Consider the following 20709-nt stretch of genomic DNA (forward strand, 5'->3'; position numbering starts at 1 on the left):
TATATATTATATGTTAGTATAAGCTTGTTTTGATAAGTTTCTGCAAAAATATTTTTAGGAGAGAAAAATAGGAATTAAAACTAGCTTATGCAAATGTTTAAGATAAGATTTTGAAGAAGCTAATAAGATGGAACTTCTACAAATTAGTTTATACACAAACTAATTTTAACTTATGGGAAAGCTATTTTATTTTTTTCTTCCTATTGTTCTATCTTAAAAGTGCTTACGGAGAAGTTTACTCGAATAGACTCTGTAACTTATATATCTACACTTTTCAACAATATATCATCATATATTATATCTACGGTGCACATAAAAATAATTTTTAATGACAAGGAATTATGTGTCATTATAAAGCATGTCATTATATAATTATTTTTTTTAGTAAACCTATAATAAAACTCTCAAGCATGTTACCTTAATTCCCCTCTTATATATTAAAAATATAATAAAAATATGAGTTAATGATATTTTTAGTCCTTAAAAATTCCTAGATTTCAATTTTTCTCTCCCTCCCCCAATTTTTAAAACATTATTTTAATCTCTATACTTTTTAGAATACTCAAAATTCAATTCCTGTACAACAGGAAAAAAAAAAGCTTAACAGAATAAAGTTTAAATATTTTAAAGATATAAATATATATATATATATATATTAATTATTAATTTGAAAACAAAAATTAAAAACCAAAATTGATTTTTTTCACAAACTAAAATTTCCATTATCCTTAAAAAAATAAATCTATTCATATCACCTTGGATTTGAGAGAGTTATTAATTTTATGACATTGTGACTTTGTAACCTATACTTATTAGTAAATCTTATTTTTGTGTACATAATTTTAAATTATTTTAATTTTAAATTTTTAAATAATAAAAAAAATAGTATTAAAAATTAACTAAATTAGGACTTAAATATTAGTTAAAAACTAAATAATTCAATAAATATTAATAATTTTTAAATATTTTTAAGTAAATATAGAGATTCATATGTTAACCACAGTATCATAATAATATAATCTCATATACATGCGAACTCACGAAGTACGGTGTTTTTTATTTGTTTATCAAACCATGTGTTTGAAAAATTGGCACGCATAGCATGATACATCAATCCGCATCTTCTGATTAAGGGTTGTTCAAATATTTAAGGTTATGTACTAATTGGTTACCTCTCTTATGGGTCCGGCATAAATGTCATTGCTGTACAAACAGTTCATAAATATGAATTAATCAATAATAACAGAAAGGAAAAACAATATATATTTCTTTTAATTATCTTTTTCAATGGAAATTCTACGTAGTCCGATCCGATGGAGGATTGCTACACGTTCCGAAAAATGAAACGAATCATCGTCTAAAATTTTTTAAAATTTATATTTTTTAATAAATTTATTATACAATAATTATTTAATTTAATATTTTATAATTTAAATTATTTTTTTATACATTCGAAATATATTTCGAGGTTGCGTTCAGAGGAAGAAGAATTTTCCCAGATCAAGTGGTGAACCTTCTCGATCTCTCTTTTTCGTGAACTCGTGACGCGCGTCATGGATTTCGATGATTTTGAGGTGGCAGTTTGGCAGGATTGGTCGTTGCTACTTAAGCAGTGTTTTGTTTCAAATTGATATTAATAAATAATCGTTTTAGTACTTAAAAGTATATAAAGTAATTATATTAGTTATGGAATAGTTTTTATGTTGATGTGTTTGGACGATATCTCCTTTTCATCTATTCTTCTAATTTGAAAATATAATATTTTTTTCTCATTTCAAGTTGGGATGAGAATTTTACAATCTATAATATTTTTTTTTATGTTTAAGTCAATATATTATTTTCTTGATATTTTTTATTATTTATAGGCTAAAATTCTATTTTGGTCCCTTATAATTTTTTTTGTTTCAATGTAGTCCCACTTTTATTTTTTGTCTTAATTTAGTCCAAAACTAATTAATTGGTTTCAATTTGGTCCCTAATAAATTAATTGGTTTCAATGTGGGACTTCTGTCCAAATTTCTTTAACAGTGTTAACTGTTGTCCACGTGGATGTCACATAGATGTATAGGTGGATGCCACGTGGATGCCACGTAGATGACAAATTTTTTTGAAAACACCTGGACTCAGAATGGCCCGTTCTGAAAGCAGAACGGGACGTTCTGGTTTCAGAACAGGTCATTCTGGTTTTAGAACGGGCCGTTCTGGATTCAGAACGACCCGTTCCAGAACTGAGAATAGAATATTATTTGCTTAATTGTGTTTTTTATTGCTCAAGTATTATAATTATGCAATTTTGATCCCTAATATTTTAATTGAGTAATTTCAGTCCTTAAAAAATTATAGTTGTGTAATTTCAGTCCTTAAAATTATCCCATTAAAATCTTGGGATCAAAACTGCACAATTGTAATACTTGAGGGATAAAAAATGCAATTAAACCAATATTTTTTATTAATTTTATTAAAAAATATAATAATTTTGAAAAATATTTTTTTATAGTAAAAATTTTAAAATTACTTATTTTTATAAAATACAATTGACTTATAAATAGAGTAATAATTTTTTTCTTTTTCTCTTTCTGTTTGAAGAAATATTTAAGTATCACTTTATAATTTTTTACAACTTGTTTAAAATTAGAGGAACAAAATGATAAAAATTAATAAGGTAAACATAATAAAATAAAATATAAAAAAATATTAATATATTTATTTTATTAGATATAACAACATAATTAAAATATAATTAATAATATATTTTTTATAAAATTATTAATATTTTATATATAAAAAAAGGATGAAACCGGAACGGTCCGTTCTGAAACCGGAACGGCCCATTCTGAAACCGGAACGGCCCGTTCTGAAACCGGAACGGGCCGTTCTACTTGCACTTTTGGCATCCACCTATACATCTACGTGGCATCCACGTGTACAACAGTTAACACCGTTAAAGAAATTTGGACGGAAGTCGCACATTGAAACCAATTAATTACTTTTGACTAAATTGAAACCAATTAATTAGTTTGGGACCAAATTGAGACAAAAATAAAAGTGGGACTACATTGAAACAAAAAAAGATTATAAGGAACCAAAATAGGTTTTTAGTCTTATTTATATTATACATATCTTACTTGAGATTAGATTATTTCTTGAGATTAGATTATTTCTGAGAAGATTTTTGTTACAATATACATATTATGAATATTGTAACTGAATTTATCTTTTTTTATAGAACCTTTTAATCAATGTGATGTATCGATTCATATGGTTAAATTTTGTCCATCTTGATCATCCCGGTAGATTATTTTTTAAAATTATATTTTTAAAATAAATTATTAAAATTATTATTCATCGATTATATTAATTCAAAATTTAAAAATTGTATAACATAAGTAATAATATTAAGATATATTTGGAAACTAAATAACATTAAATGATTAAAAATTTAAGAATTTAAACAAAACAAATAAATAAATTTAAAGACTTTATTTTAGAATTATTTTTTAATAATTAATATGACAATGTATTATACTTAAAAAAAAATAGTGATGTAGTCGTTCGCTTCTTTTTCTCTTTCTTTTGCTGATACATTGATTAGCGTGTATTGTCATTTATTATTTCAAAACTTTTTAATAAGGAGAATTTATGTTTCAATTTGTCTTTAAATTTTTTTATTTAAAGTACAATAATTACTAGAGAGTACAAGCATGTAGAAAGATATTATAAATAAACTGTACGCATCGAAGTAAAATTTAAAATATGTTGACAAGTACACTCGTTAAAAATTATTAAAAGATATTAAATGTTAAAAATGCAAGACATTAAATATTAAATTTATTACAAGAAAATTGAGTCCCGGTTGAGAAGTGGTTGAGAAGTAATTATTATCTGAAAGCGATGAAGCTGATAAAAATGCAGGGTACAGCTACACCCGTGAAATATTCCTTATCTTTATTTTAGAAACAAACTCTCTTAAAACAAATTCCAAATTCTCTGTAAAACAAATTCTGTAAAACAAACTCCGTAAAACAAACTCTCATGCTTTTCCTAAGTCCGGATTACTGTCTTCATTTTTGTGTAACAAACTTTCCTTCCTTCATCTTAAAACTGAGGGAGTGTTGGCTAAGATATTATCAAACACAAATAAAGAAAGTTATGGCCATGATATCACAACTAATGAAAGTTGGAAAAGAAGATCCAAGAAGGGTGGTTCATTCTTTGAAAGTGGCACTTGCCATAACCGTTGTTTCATTATTTTACTATGTTAAGCCTCTTTACAATGGTTTTGGTTCATCTGCAATGTGGGCAGTTTTCACTGTCATTGTTGTCTTCGAATTCTACGTAGGCAAGTTTTTTCTTGATTCACACAAATATAGCACCAAACGATAATACACCATGTGGACATGATTTTCTTTCTAACGAGCAATTTGATTGTGTGACACATGCAGGAGCAATGTTAGGAAAATGTTTTAATAGCTGTTTTGCAACATTTTTAGCTGGTGCCATGGGTTGGATCTTATTACATGGTAAATTCAATGTCAATGGGACATATAGAGGAACCGATACTTCTTGGAGCCTTAATTTTTCTAATAAGTAACATCTACTTATCCTATTGAATTTCACATTTTTACTACTAAGAAAAAGCCAATTAGATAATGATAACATTTGAGTTATTAATTGCAGCTGCAGGAGTCACCTATTTTCGATTTTTGCCTCAAATGAAAGCGAGATATGATTATGGGTTGCTGGTGTTTATTTTGACATTTTGCATGCGACATTTCAAGCTACAGAGACTGCGAGATATTAAACATTGCACTGAAAAGAGTAATCACAATCCTTATAGGTGAATTAATTTCTATATCAGTCAGCACTTTTGTGTTACCCGTATGGGCCGGTGGTGATCTTCATAATCTTGAGGCAAAAAATATTGAAAAATTAGGCCATTTTTTAGAAGGTACATAATACATATATCTTCCAATTTTGTAATTTGGCTTAATTTAGGCTCATTCTTTTGGAGTCATGTACATGAATTAGGTCCAATGCTGATCATGCATTTAAAATTGCAGGTTTTGGAGAGGAATATTTCGGAACATCAGAGGTTGGAGATTCAAACAAATCGTTTTTGCAAGGATATAAAAGTGTTCTTAACTCAAAACAAGTTGAAGAAAATTTGGTGAGGATGAGAAACCGAAATTATGTGACGGTGCTATACTTCCCATATCACAATGTCTTACTTCTTAATTAAAAGTATTTAAATCATTTTTGCAGGCCAATTTTGCAAGGTAGGAAGCCTGTCATGGTGGCTTCAGATATGGTCATCCATGACAACAATACTTGAAGATTGGAAACCTGTCAAGACAGTGTGCCTATCGTATTGATGCTCTTAATGGTTTTCTTAACTCTACCAAGGTACTAATTGACCTCACATTTTATTATGTATTAAATATTGTTACTGAAATGAAATGACTTAATTTTATAATGTTTAATTTTAGACACTAATAGAAATCAGAAGCAAAATACAAGAGCCATGCATGAAGATGAGCACAGAAACAGGAAAAGCTTTAAAGAAATTAGCGGTGGCAATACATAAAATGATTCCACCATCTTCTGCAGACACTCACATTGCCAATTCTAAGGTTGCTACTACCAGCCTCAGATCCATTATTAAGACAGGATTTTGGGAAGAGACCAATCTCTTTGATGTTTTTCCTGTTTTGACTGTGGCTTCTCTGTTGGTTGATGTGGTTTCTTGCACTGAGAGATTAGCAGAGTCAATACAAGAATTAGCCACCCTAGCAAAATTTGAGAACAACATACTACCATAAAATATTATGAGTTGTTTTATTTATCGTCTGTTTTCCCCCATGCATGTGCGCCTACAGTACAACATACTACCATGCATGCTGGTGGGCAAATAAAAAATGTTATGAGTCGGTTTGGTTTAATAAAATGGAGGAGTGGAAAAGGTTTTAATGGAGTGTATGAAAGGGAAGGATATTAGAAATTCTGGTCGGTTAGGATGAGGGAAAAGAAAGATTTTAATAATGAAAGGAAAGAGTAGTTTTTTTTTTCTTGTTTAATATTTTAAAAAATAATTTATATTTTTATTTTTATAATTTTAAATTTAAAAACCTAAAGAATGATATTTTAGACATTTTTTTTTAAATATTTAAAACTTGTTTCCCACTTCAAATCTTGGAGAAGTTAATGGTAAAGAATTTTACTCTCATGTTTGATATAACTCTTCATTCCTCAACATGTCACATACTTTATTACATCATGTATAATATCACATTTTATTACACACTTGTATCTTATATTTGCGAATTGATATTTTTTTTAATTTAATTACGTTTTTATCCTATAATTTCATGAATTTTATCTTTTAGTATTTATATATGTAATTTTTTTTCTTTTAATTTTTATAATTATATAAACCTTTAATTTTAGTTCTTGTAGAAATAGATGACATGAAAAAATAAAAATAAAAATGATATAAACATAGACTAAAATATAAGTTTTTAAAAATATTTAGGTATAAAAGTTATAAAACTACATGAGTCAAAAAGATAAGAATTAAGGCAAAAGACAGTATCTCTCATTAATTTTTTTAAGGTCTCTTTTAAAGAGATGAGTGACTTATGTTTATTTTTCCATTGAGATAAATGTGAATTTGAATCTTTAATATTAGAGCCCGTATGTACTCAATAAATTTCTTAAATCATTTAACTTGGGCGATAACTAAAGACTATTTAAAACAAGAAAAGAAAGAAAGAAACAAAAGAAAAGGCTGAAGTGCATAGTATCTGATGTCTCTTTTATGACCAACATGCATATATACACCATACCCCTATGTAGCATTTCATCTTTTAGTTTTATCCTATTTGTTGCCCTTCCATTGTTAGAAATGTGAGATTTGTATTTCTAGGAGAAAAAAAGAGAGGAAGAAACAAAGAAAGAGAGAACAAAGCGAAGGAAGCAATCAAAATATTTGAGACAAATAAAACTACTATATATGATATATAAATCTTTTCTTTTAAATAAGTAACACAATGTATATACTCAAAATTTGTACTTAAAGACTACTAATTATTTGTATCAATATATGCTCGATGGTATTTAATAAATTATTTTATAAATAAATAATTTAATAATGAGCTATGTATCATTAAAATAATTTAATTATATGTTAAAATTTAGATGAAGTTAAAAAACTATTTGATTGATTACAAAAGAATATTTTCTCATTTATTAATGACTAAATCAAACTCTTATTGTTGGCATATGAAACCCCCCCACATAATATTAGGATAAACCATAATGTATTTGCCACATTAAAGTTTTACCTAATATTATCATGCATACATTGTGTCTATTTTTTTTAAATACTAATAAATTATGAATGGATAATATAAAAGTCTTTAACGATACATATACTATACATGTTTTTATTTATCATCTAATTACAAATCATGTATATGTATCAATGTATGGTAAGTTTGATGAGTTTCTAGTCAATTAGACACACATTATAAAGCAACCCCTTTAGGTTTTTGAAATTACAAATCATGTAAATGTTAAAAAGTATCAATGATTAATTTAAATTAAACCTTGTTCCAGCAATACAAACATTTTAATTAGTTGAATGGTTGTTGAATATATCTTAATTAGTTAGAAGAATTCTTTTATTGAATAAAGTTTTTTTTAATAAAAATATTTTCAAAAATTCTTCTAAACGTGTATTTAAATAGTTTCTTAATCCCAAAAATTAACTTATAAAGCGAAAAATATTGATTAATTTATATATTAATTTAGTTATATTATTTAAATGCACAAAGGTCCCCTCACTTCAAGTTGGGATGAGAATTTTACTATCTTTTTTATCTATAATATCTTTTTCTCATTTCAAGTTGGGATGAGAATTTTACTATCTATAAATTTTTATTTTTTTTATGTTTAAGTCAATATATTATTTTCTTGATATCTCTTATTATTTATATTATACATATTTCACTTAAAGTTAGATTATTTTTTAGAAGATTTTTGTTACAATTTATATATTATGAATATTGTAACTGAATTTATCTTTTTTTTATAGAACCTTTTAATCAATGTGATGTATCGATTCATATGGTTAAATTTTGTACATCTTGATCATCCCGGTAGATTAATTTTTAAAATTATATTTTTAAAATAAATTATTAAAATTATTATTCATCGATTATATTAATTCAAAATTTAAAAATTGTATGACATAAGTAATAATATTAAGATATATTTGGAAACTAAAATAACATTAAATGATTAAAAATTTAAGAATTTAAACAAAACAAATAAATAAATTTAAAGACTTTATTTTAGAATTATTTTTTAATAATTAATATGACAATGTATTATACTTAAAAAAAAATAGTGATGTAGTCGTTCGCTTCTTTTTCTCTTTCTTTTGCTGATACATTGATTAGCGTGTATTGTCATTTATTATTTCAAAACTTTTTAATAAGGGGAATTCAATTTATGTTTCAATTTGTGCCCTCTGAAGTTTTTGATGTATAAATTAAAGAATTTAAAATTAGACATTTAATTAGGTATATAAAGCACATCACTTCTGTTTCTTTAAATTTTTTATTTAAAGTACATCAATTACTAGAGAGTACAAGCATGTAGAAATATATTATAAATAAACTGTACGCATCGAATTTAAATTTAATTGACAAGTACACTCGTTAAAAATTATTAAAAGATATTAAATGTTAAAAATGCAACACATTAAATATTAAATTTATTAGAAAAAAATTATCATCTGAAAGCGATGAAGCTGATGAAATGCAGGGTACAGCTACAGCCGGTTGCAGCGTGAAATATTCCTTATCTTTCTTTATTATTAGCAATAGCAATGTAGAAACGCTTTAAAACGCACTAATGAAAGAGGTTAGGCAAGTGAAGCGGGTCCCACGCTATCCCCACGTGCCAGCTACCGTGACTTTTCCAAAGTTGTTGGACTTTAGAGAAAGCGAGGGGTCCCACACCGTATGATACGGACACGTGTCGGTAAAACAACGCTCCCTCTCTTGTGGGCCCCGACGTTGATAATCACTTATGGAACACGCGTCCACTTGCCACCCGTTCGCCTGAAAGCCGGGCCACCGTAAGATTTGTGCGACTCGCTTATGCGGGTTCCAGGGATCATCTATCAGAGAAGGGGTCTTTTTCGTAAATGTATCCCTAAACCAATTCAACCATATCAACTCCAATACATTTACAACTTTCACTACTCCTATCCATCTAATAAATACTCGATTGAATAGTAAACAGTTAACCATATTCAAACTTTATTTGTAATTGAGTTTAGATTACATATATTTTAGTTTTCTAAATTATATTTTAGTTGGATATCGATTTCTTGAGCTTTTAATATGGTCAACTTATTTAATTAGACCTAAAATTAATATCAATTATGTATTTAGTAAAAACATGTATATTAGTATTATTTGAGACACATGTTTATCATATAATTTGCATTCATTTATATTTTATTTTATTATTTTTTCTTTTTCAAAATTTAAGAATATTAAAATAAATTGATTTAATTATTCAACTAAATCTAGTCTGCTGAAAGTCAAGTTGGATTTCTTGATTAAAAAAAAAAAACTAACCTAATCGAACACAATTATATTTTATTAGATTGAGTAATAAAATAGGTCAAACTCAAGTGACCCTTTTACACAAAAATAATGTTGTTATGAGTTCAAATACAAAAAAAAGAAAAATTATTTTATATCCTTATTTGTTTACGAAAAAATAATAATTCTGCACATCCTTTTAAATAAATATATTGTGATGAGAAAATTGTTTATTCATTAATAATACAAAAGATGAGGGATCAAGATACTTTAAGAATCTAAAATAATTATTTTTCATTCTCTTCCTTTTGTTATCATTCAATCTAATAATTAAATATGGGTTAATCATTATAATTAATTAAAAAGAATAGAGAAATAGAAAGTAACTATTTTAAAGTTACTTTTATAACTAGCTAGTTTACTCTTGCAGTTGGATCACTGGCCTTTGTTCTCCGATGAGGTATTTTGTTTATCGTTGTGACAATGGTAGGTGGTGAAAGTCTTGATCTTTTGAACTAATTGACACAATTTTTCTTGACTTTGAAGGAGGTGTCATTGGTGATGTAGCCAACGGAGTGGTAGATGCTCCAACAACACATAAGCTACTACACGACGGAGGAGTGGCAGAGTGTGAGGTTAAACTCTTCCATGATAAGATGGCGGCCGGTGGTGATCTCATAAAGGTGATGATCATTGAGGATAGACTCATGATTATTGTCGAGATCACAAATTGTGATAAATTACTCATTATTAGGGTGATTGAGGTTGGAATTGGAAGGTTTAAGGTTTGCGGCGTTGAATTTGGATTGGAGAGGGGAAGTGTTATTACAAGGGTGAGAGTAGGTTTTTGGATGTGCTGAAATGTATTTTGAAATTTTTTTGAAAAAATTAAAATTAATTTACCTAAATGAGAATGGCGAAGTAAAATATAACAAATATAATATGTATTTTGTATGTTACATAATATTTTTTTAATAAAAATTGATGTTAAGAACTATTTGTGAAACGTTATAAAAGATTAGGATGTAACAACAAAAAAAAATTAAAAGAATTAAAAGTGAAAAAATGATAAATTACAAGGACAAATTATATTTAAATCCTAAGATTAAGATTACAACTAAATGATTTGAATTTGTGATTGGTTGTAATTACTTAACACATGCCTTAATTTTTGTTTAAAAAAAATGTGTCTAAGATTGGATCGAAAAATAGGATGAGAGATTATCATAAATTTAGTATTATTAAGATAAAATAAGATTAGAATTACAACTAAATAATTTAAATTTATAATTAGTTGTAATTACTTATTGCATGCCTTAATTTTTGTTTAAAAAAAAATGTGTATGAGATCAGGCGAATAAATAGAATGGAAAATTATATTGAATTTAGTATTATTAAGATTAAGATTACAACTAAATAATTTGAATTTAAAATTTATTGTAATTGCCTAATACATGCCTTAATTTTGTTTGGAAATATGTGTTCGAGATTGGACAAGAAAACAGGATGGAACTCATGGAAGACTATCCTGAATTTAATATTATTAAAATTACGATAAAATTAAGATTATAGTTAAAAGATTTGAATTTATAATTGGTTGTAATTATTTAATGCATGTCTTAATTTTTGTTTTAAAAAATATATTTAAGATTGAGTCAAAAAATAGGATGGGAGACTATCAATTTAGTATTATCAAGATTAATATTATTAAGGTAAGATTAAGATTACAATTAAATAATTTAAATTTATAATTGAATGTAAATACTTAATGCATATCTTAATATATATTTTTTTAAAAAAACGTGTCTAAGATTGACAAAAAAAATAAGATGGGAGAGTATCATAAATTTAATATTATTACTATAAGATTAAAACTATAGCTAAATGATTTGAATTTAAAACTTGTTGTAATTATTTAACACATACCTTAATTTTTATTTAAAAAAATATGTCTGAGATTGAACTTGAAAATAGGATAAAAATTATTATATATTTAATAATATTTAATATTATTAAGATAACTTAATGACTTATCATCAATATAAAATGATTTTATACTGTTATTTAATTACAAACTCAGATATATATAAAATAAATTTATTAATTTTTATAATAATTATTTAAAAATTTATATTTATTATAATTTTTACTAATTAAAACCTATCTAAAAAAATTACACTATATATAAAACAAGTCATACTAGTACAAAAGAGGTAATTTACATTGGTTATTTAAAGTTTTTTACGTCAGAAAAAAGTTCGACGTTAAAGCGAGAGACTTAAATTTACGTCGGTTGTGAAATCTGACGTAAATTTACGTTGGACATTGCCAAGATCCGACGTAAAAAAGTTGTAAATAAAAAAAAATATAATGAGTGAAAGAAAAACGGGTCGTTCTACAAGCAGAACGAGCCGTGCTGCTTGGAGAACGGGTCGTGCTACTTAGAGAACAGGCTGTTCTGCTTGATAGAACAACCCATAAGAAAAGGCCAACAACCCAAACAAATAGAACAACATAAAGACCGAATAGAATAAATAGCCACAATAGCAATGCGAAGCAAAAAGATGTTAGCGATTCATACCTGAGCTGCAACAATGTGTGAACGAGTAACGAAGAGTTCACCCCACTCGGCAGAAGATAGAAAAAATGATTTAGCAACAAAGGAGAGGGAGAGGGTTTATACAGAGAAAAATCTAGAAAAGTGATGAGATCCGAGTGAGTGCGTGCGTGCGCGTGCCTCCCATGCACTCTTTTTATTCGTTTTCGCCGCAAAAATTATAAAAATGTCACTGCATCTTTTTTACGTCAATTTTTGTTAAGTCCGATGAAAAAGACGTGACATAAAAACCTCATTTTCCACTAACAAATTTAGCTTTCTCAATCTTCATCCTCACATAAGGCAAAACAAGTTTAAAGTTGGATGACTGGTATAAATATAATATATAACATAATTAAAATGAACATTTTAGATTAATTATACAACCGATGTAAATATTACACTAATGTAAAATACAAATGACTTTTCACATAGTTTTAATATTGGTTGATATTTTTCATGTTACTTACAAAGTTAGTCTATTTAATTTGTGATTTTAGTTTTTTCAAATTTCTTTTCAAGATTATTAATTTTTTATTTTTAAAATTATAAATTTGATTCCTCCATCATAACCTTTTCTACTTAAAGCCATCAAATTCTCATATTTTTCACCCATCCTTTAACCAATTTAATGGATTAAATTACTTATGTTTAAAATGCATCAAGTTTAATATCAAGTTCCATTCAATTCGAAGATGAAATTTTAACGTGGGAAGTTGCCCTCATTCTTTATCTCTCCAACTCATGACACATGTCCTTAGTACTTGTTATGTGAGAGGATAGTTAGCTTTGTACCTTATGTTTTTACTTTCCTATTGATAAAAAAAAAAAAATTAAAGTCCATTTGCAACAAAAATTAATTTCCTGATTAAAGAAAAAAAAAATAAACCTATATGTATTAATAGCATGAAGGAAGTGTTACTTAAATGGATTATATATTGGATCACAATTCGATGTAATTTTGTTCAAACTGCATGATCTCAACTATTGAAATAAATCTTATACAAAATATTAATAAAAGAACATAGTTAAAATAGAATCAATTTGCAAGATTAATATACCTCATCAGATCGTTGCAATTCGATCTCTTTCAGTTTAATATTGAATATCAGTTGACCCATATGTTTTGCATTCAATTAAAAAGAATTTGGCGCATTGTAACAATAAGATTTTCAACCCCTTTAATTTCCGTAACTAATCATTTCTTGAATAAAAGAAAATTAAAATAACTCGTATTGAATATGCACCCAGAACAAGAGTAGGTGGAATGTTTCAATTAAAGGTGCCTGTGAAAGTTGAATTTTAGCTAGGTTACTTAACACACGTAGCTGTAGGTATTGATCAAAATCCGTATAATCGTTGAAATTAATCAGAACAAGATAAAGGAATGAAGACTTTCAGAAAGGTGGATTCCCAAGGGTGTGTTTTTGAATTGTACACACACACACAAGACAAATTGCATGTGTTTGAATTAACGTTTGAACCTGTTAAACATGAATCTTCTATGAGAGAAAGAGATTCATTAAACGTACATCAAAAAATGAAAAAGTCATAAAAGAAATACGTTCCAAGAGTAGTAGTATATATGTCACCTAGATTATCTAAGTAATGCCTTAATCTTCAAATGAAAATGGAAAATTATGTATCATCGCCATCTCAAGACCTTAGTCTATATGTATTATGCTTTGAAGATGTTGCACCATATCTGCTACCATATATTTTTTCTTTCGGTGAATTTACACCATTTTTTTTTTGTCAAAAAAAAAAAGAGACTCTTCTGTATATACTTTTCAAATTAATCTTGCTAAAACAAAAGAAAAATAAACGTTAACAATATATTTTTGACCTTATTTGATCTAACGCATTTTTTATTATTAACTGAAGGAAATAAATTGTGTGATTTCACATTTTTTATATAATAAACTTTAGTAAGTTTCAATAAATAGAAATTAGAAATGAATGTCTTTTTAGACCTGTTCCAGAAGAAATGTTAATGCGTTAGATCCTATTCCTTTTCGAAAATTATCTTAGCTATCTTTGTCTTGCAACATTTCTGTTACATACCAATGTTACCATGTATAAATGCTAAATATAATAAATATAATATTATAAATCAATCCCTTTGTCAAAGTAACGGTGGACCATGAAAAATTTTGTTTGTATTCTAGTTTTGTAACATTATCCTCTATATGACATTCTATCATTTTCGTTTATGTTTGAATTTTTTGTACATTGATAATGAAAGCCGAAGAGATTTAAAACTGACACTTTCAATGTTAAGAGTTTTGTAACTTCAAATAACTAATCGCCAAGCACAGGTTGGTTAAAGTACGTATACGTGTATTCGTATTGAGTTGACGCCTTAATTTGTCTAACTTTACTTTTAGTCTTGGTGCATTTGATTATATGTTTTTGGGAAAATAAGATTTTTATTATATATTTCTTTAAAAAAAAGTGTTAATTTTAGATTATGAAAAATACATAAGTAAACAATTTTTTTAAAAGTTTTTTAATAAATTATTTTATATTTTATAAATTTTTGTTGAAGATGTTCTTTAATATAAAAAATGTACTGTCTTAAAAAAAAAAAAAAAAGACAATGCATACGCTTTATTAGACGGAATAGTTAGAAAGATTTTTAATATTCATAAGTTGTACTTTGGTACATGTTTGTTGTATATATAAATGTGAAAATAACCATGCTGTCCCATTCAATTTATGTTTCAATTAAGTTCTATGCATATATGATGAAAAAAAGTTGATAGTTTTGTTGGTATAGAATTTGGAAATTGTGAATTATGTTGCAAATTGTTGTTTATTTTTGGGAAGTTGATATATTTTTATGATCAATTATGAATTCATTACAAGAAATGTTACATGTAGTGATATATAAAAAGTATCACTATAGATACAATATATGTAGGTATATGTCTATTTGACATATAGTTACATACAATTTTAATGTTGATTTTGAATGAGATTTAACAACATATTTTGTGTGTCACTATAGTCTATACCCACATTTTTTTAATAATATAACAACATATATTATAGTTATTGTGTGGGCAAAAGTAATTTTTAGTGACATGTATATAGTGTCACTATAGGGTGTGTGTCACTGTATGATAATTTTGTTGTAATGATTATGATATACTTTTTAATTTGAAACTTGTATAATCACAATAATAAATAGTATAAGACATTTAATTTTAAGAATTTATTTATGTGACGCGTTTTTTCTTTAAAATATAATTGACCATTTTCAATAGTAATTAGAATAATAGAATTAAGAAGTATTTTCAATGAAAATAACACATGAAACTCATAAAATGATAAAGAAGAAACGTGTAAAAATCCTCTCAAAACCTTATAAATATTATATTTATAATGAAGATAATTTCTCAAAATCACATAAAAGGAAGTCATTAAATTAAAAAGATAAGGTAACAATCTTTGAAAAATAAACTCAAAAGATAAAATGAGACTTAAATTAAATATTTATATCAAAAAAGGACAAATTAATTTAACATAATTTTCTAAACTTTATTTAAATAAATACATTAATCATATTAAAATATTACTCAAAATATACCATTGAAAAATGATATTTTAACAAATTTATTGTCACTCTGCTGACGTATCGGTGCATAAGTTGTTATATGTATATTATTAAAACTTTTTTCTAACACTTTAGATTAAGCATAATCTACTAGATGTGTGTTCTTCCTACCAGTTATATATAGTTATATGTATGTGTGTATTTGATAATTGTTAAACATGTCTGTGACTAAAAAGTTACTGAGAAGTAAAGATGAGAGCTATTATTGTCTGGAAAGTGGTCAACTGTAATAAGAGGCTCGACATGGCACATAGAGTCAAGTTGTAAAAGAGGTTTATGTTGTTTTATACTATTTTGCATCACCTCAACTGTATTCACAGTAAGATTATTACGCATTATTCAATTGCATGAGACATAAAGCAAGAGATAGTTGTGTCATTAGGAGCACTTAAAACTTTTCTAAGATAAGCATCCAAAGCCAGACAAATAGCGAATAGAAGTCCATTCCTTTTTTATAATTTATCTTTTCCTTTTACCTTTTCTTTCGATTATCATAGTGACCAATAGTCATGCTCACGCAAGTAAAAAAAAAATGAGGAAATATTTTTATAATTAAAAGCAAAAGAAAATACAAAAATATTTTTTTTTCTCAAGTTAAACAACTCCTAAAATTGATTAAAAAAAAAAACTCAAGTGCGTATATATAGAGCTCTTTGTTCAATGTTGCTAACTTTATTTTGTGCTGTATAGCTGCAAGGAATTGATTAATCATGTTGGTGCATGAACCTATAAAGCTCTATTTTAAACATGGAGGAAGAAAAGACTCAAAACTTTAATTTGAAAGAAACTAGACTTGTATTGTTTTCCACACGTTATGTCAAAATCTTCATTTCTGTGTATTTAGAATCAGTAGTATTTCTAGTAGAAACCTGCTTTTACTTACATATGAATATGAGGGCAGCGAGGGTCGAATCATTAGAACATGATGAGAAACAAGTTAATTCAATTCCTTTAATTAACCCTTTCTCAATCCTTGGTGCACATAGACAATTGTTTGCTAGTTTTTTTCTCCTTAGAACTTATCAAGACTGAAATAGTTTGCAACCAAGGTTGTTTCATTTCCTATTACTAAAAGGGAACAATTCAGTTTTTACCTAAGTCTGGAAGTTCCTATTTTAACCTTACCTAGTCATGGTTCTCCCATGAGATGAACGTAAACATGACACATTAAATTCGTAAAGCATGTCATTTTCAACTATTGTCGGTCCACTGATATTTTACTTTGAATTGCCTCACCTTTTTACATCTTTGTCATTTATAGAGTTTTTCCACAGACCTCCGGTTAGGTCTAGTCAGAAAGATCAAAATTCAGTGACCACTAAGATTATTTTACTAGCATTTTTTTTATTCATTAATTTTTATGGATATTGAATGTGGAAGGATACCTTAAACATTTTATACATGCTGAAGATTCCTAATTCTTCAACCTTCACCAACTTTGAAAGGACTTTAAAAGGTGAATGAAGATATTATTCAGTGATCATGTATATATCATTCATGATTTGCTAATTAGGTTGGATGACCAAATAACATAGTATACATTATGATAAATAAATACGATTTATAATATATCCTCACCGGGGATTCTTTTATATATATACGTGCGAAAAGAAAAGGATGTAACCCCCTTAATAACATGAAAATTGTGATATAAAATTTAAAAATGTACGTGTATGAAATGATGAGTGGTATGACTTATTTGTGAAAGATATAGGTGTTCCAATTCCGTAATCAGACACCACATCAAGTGCGTATCTTGTCACGTGTATGCACACTATATTAGGTTGCTTGACAAAGTGTAGACAAATGATAGGTCATGGATGCTCCCAACATTATTGATTTTGGTCTAGTAATGACAACATACGATTACATTTAATTTGCTTGCCAATTATCCTATGTATACATCTGTTCACAAATTAAAATATGAATATGGTGTTACTCTAATATAGCAACACCAAATTTTATGCTTTAATTTTTATGTTGTTACAGTTAATATGGTGATAGAAAGATAGGGTTGAGGTGTGAAGACTTATGCTTTAATATTTAGTGCGGTTATTATAATTTTTATTGATTAAACAAATTAAAATGTGGTGTGTAAATATAGGTTCATTTTTGCGGTTATTCTTGCTGTTTAACTTATGTGCTGCTCTAATAGATAGGGTAGATGAATTTCTGAATATTATTTCGGATTTGGGCTTATTGTTTTAAGCCCATCTTTCTATGAATCCAGGCCTGTTACGTCTGGGCTGTCTCGAAGTTCTGTTCATGACTGACTGAAAAGTCAACCATGCCTGACCCTTATTCAAGGTAAGTGAATTTATATTCTTAGGCCTAAAATAATTGTTAATAATTTTTTTCTCTAAAAGTTATTAAATATAAATAAATAATATTAAGAGCGAAAGAATTTAAAGTCGCTGATATAGATCATTCGTTTTATACCAACACATTCACCCTTCCTGGCTTCTTGCTTTCGGAGTTCAATTTTTTTAAAATTACATTTTTAGTTTTTTTTTAAAATTTATTTTTAGACTCAATTTAGTTCTACTATTTTAATTTTAAAAATATTAAATATTATTTTTCATCTAAATTGACACTAGCGATGTTATTAAAATTAGGTGAAAGGATAATATTGAAATTTAAAAAAAATAGAGGATCAAATTGAACCTTTTAAAAGTAATATGATCAAATTAAATATTTTAAATAATTTAATTTGGTCATTTAATTTTCAAATGATGTTTAATATTTTCTTTCCATCAGATTTTATTAGCATTGTTAATGTCAATTTGAACAAAAGAATAACATTGAATATATTTATAAAAAATTAGATGATTAGATTGAATCATTTAAAAATAGTGAAGTCAATTTAAATTTAAAAATAAATAAAAAGTCAAAAGTATAATTTAGACGTTTTCCTTCTTATAAGTATTCACTTCTTTCATATGTATACATACTCCCTTCTTGTTCCCTAACTTTTAATATTCAATTTTCTTTCCAAGTACTTACCTTTTTTACATACACTTCAATTTTTCAAGATTTCAAAATAGATTAAAATTTTAGAATTGTAATTTTAAGATTTTCATACACCCTTCATTTCACACTTATCTAATTTTCACAACATTAATTTTAGTGTTTTGAAGAAAAAAAACTTTACAAAATAATATTTTCATAATTATAAAAAATATTTTCTAAAATGCTAAAGAAAAAGAAGGAGGATGAAGGAAGGAGGTGTGTATATCATAAACCCAATTATCTACTTACAAATTTAATTTTTTAAATTGAATGTTTAAAATCCTGAAAAAATTAAAGAAAGGGAGTATGTGTAAAAAGGGTTGAGTGATTGAAAAAAAAATTATACATTAGAAATAAAGAGTAGAAAGGGAGCATATATGAAAAGGAGTAGAATACTTTAAAAAAAATAAACATTGAAGAGAAGAGAATGAAAGAATGTAAAGTCAAGAAAAAAATTTAAAAATTTAAAAATTGAAAATATTTTAAAGAAAAAAGTATAATAAAAATATATCATTAATATATAAGATGGTGTATATATCACACCGGCCATGCTCAAAACTTAATAAATGTATGACTATTTGAGTATTTTAGGTTGAATGAAGTGTTAGGCTTGAATTTATTAAATTTATTATTTTCTATATTTCGTTAAAAAAAACTACTTTTCGAGAGATTATTTTATCGTATTCGATATGATAGTCAAAGGAGATAGTTTAAAAATTAGAAAAGAAAAATAACTTACAAAAATCAATTGGTAATATCCACTAAAATTTTTCTTCTTTATTATAAAAAAGTATCTGCACATGTATACCTTGAACCAGTTCACGAATTAATAAATTAAACACAAAAGTTTTAATTAATGCATTGAATTGTAAAATATGAGTTGAGAATAAGGTCACAATGATTTTGGTTCATTGGGTTTTGCATTTTTGTTAGGTCCATTAGCTTTGTAAGCATCTGTATTGCTAAACCTCTCATGAAATGACAGAGGTTCATGATGTATACACCTCCCTTTTTTTATAAGTATACTTCCTTTTAAAAAAATAATTAAAATTTTAAAATATTTTAAATTTTTTGTTTTAAATGTTTTAATTTTACATCCACAACATTTAATTTAGCACTTTTTTTCACATATTTTTTCTCCTTTTTTCAATTTTTACATGCACCCACTTATTTTTCCTTCACTCCACCTATTTTGGTAGCATGTAAAAATTGAAAGAGAAAAAAAAGTGTGTAAATAAGAAGAAGAAAATAGCAAATTGAAAGTTGAAAGTGAAATTAATTTTTTTTAAAAAATTATAATATTTTATAATTTTTTTTTGAAAGAAGGAGGTGTACTTATAAAAAAAAGGAGGTGTATATATCATGAGCCAATCACAGATAGGCCACCCAGGCCAGAATTTGACAATGGCCCAACAAGCGAATGCTACAATCAAGAATTGGGCCACTATTCAGTAACTGTTTGTAGAAATAAAAAAATCCTTCGTACAGTGTACTGTTTAGAATTTTATTTTCAAAGAACTGATATTTTTGAGGTTTTGTAAACAAAATGATGAAAAATATTGAAAAAATTTCCAAGTGTATGTGAGGATGACTAATTGTCCAACTAGTAACAATATGAGAGAAGAGAGATTTGAATTTTCTAAAGTAAACAATTTATTCTAGAAAATAAAATAAGTAATTTTAATTGTTAAATGAAAAAATAGATTGATGCTATATGAAAATATATAACACATCACAAATATTTTGAAAATATCAATTGTTAGTACTCTTATTTATGGTTGAAATTATTCACTTTACTCATTATTTACTTTAAAAGACTTAGAATATGGATTTAGATTGAAATAGAAAATTACACCGATTAATCACTA

At 26.5% G+C, this 20709-nt stretch overlaps 1 long non-coding RNA gene across 1 annotated transcript; it reads left to right on the forward strand.

The window, feature by feature from the left end:
* Positions 1–4696: 4696 nt before the first annotated feature.
* On the forward strand, positions 4697–6109 carry LOC109792520 (uncharacterized). The gene is made up of 3 exons (XR_014430338.1): positions 4697–4948; positions 5061–5403; positions 5487–6109. It is a non-coding gene; the product is annotated as an uncharacterized LOC109792520 (long non-coding RNA).
* Positions 6110–20709: the final 14600 nt, after the last annotated feature.

Source organism: Cajanus cajan, chromosome 10 (genome assembly GCF_000230855.2).
Source record: "Cajanus cajan strain Asha chromosome 10, NIPB_CcT2T_4, whole genome shotgun sequence".
NCBI lineage: Eukaryota > Viridiplantae > Streptophyta > Magnoliopsida > Fabales > Fabaceae > Cajanus > Cajanus cajan.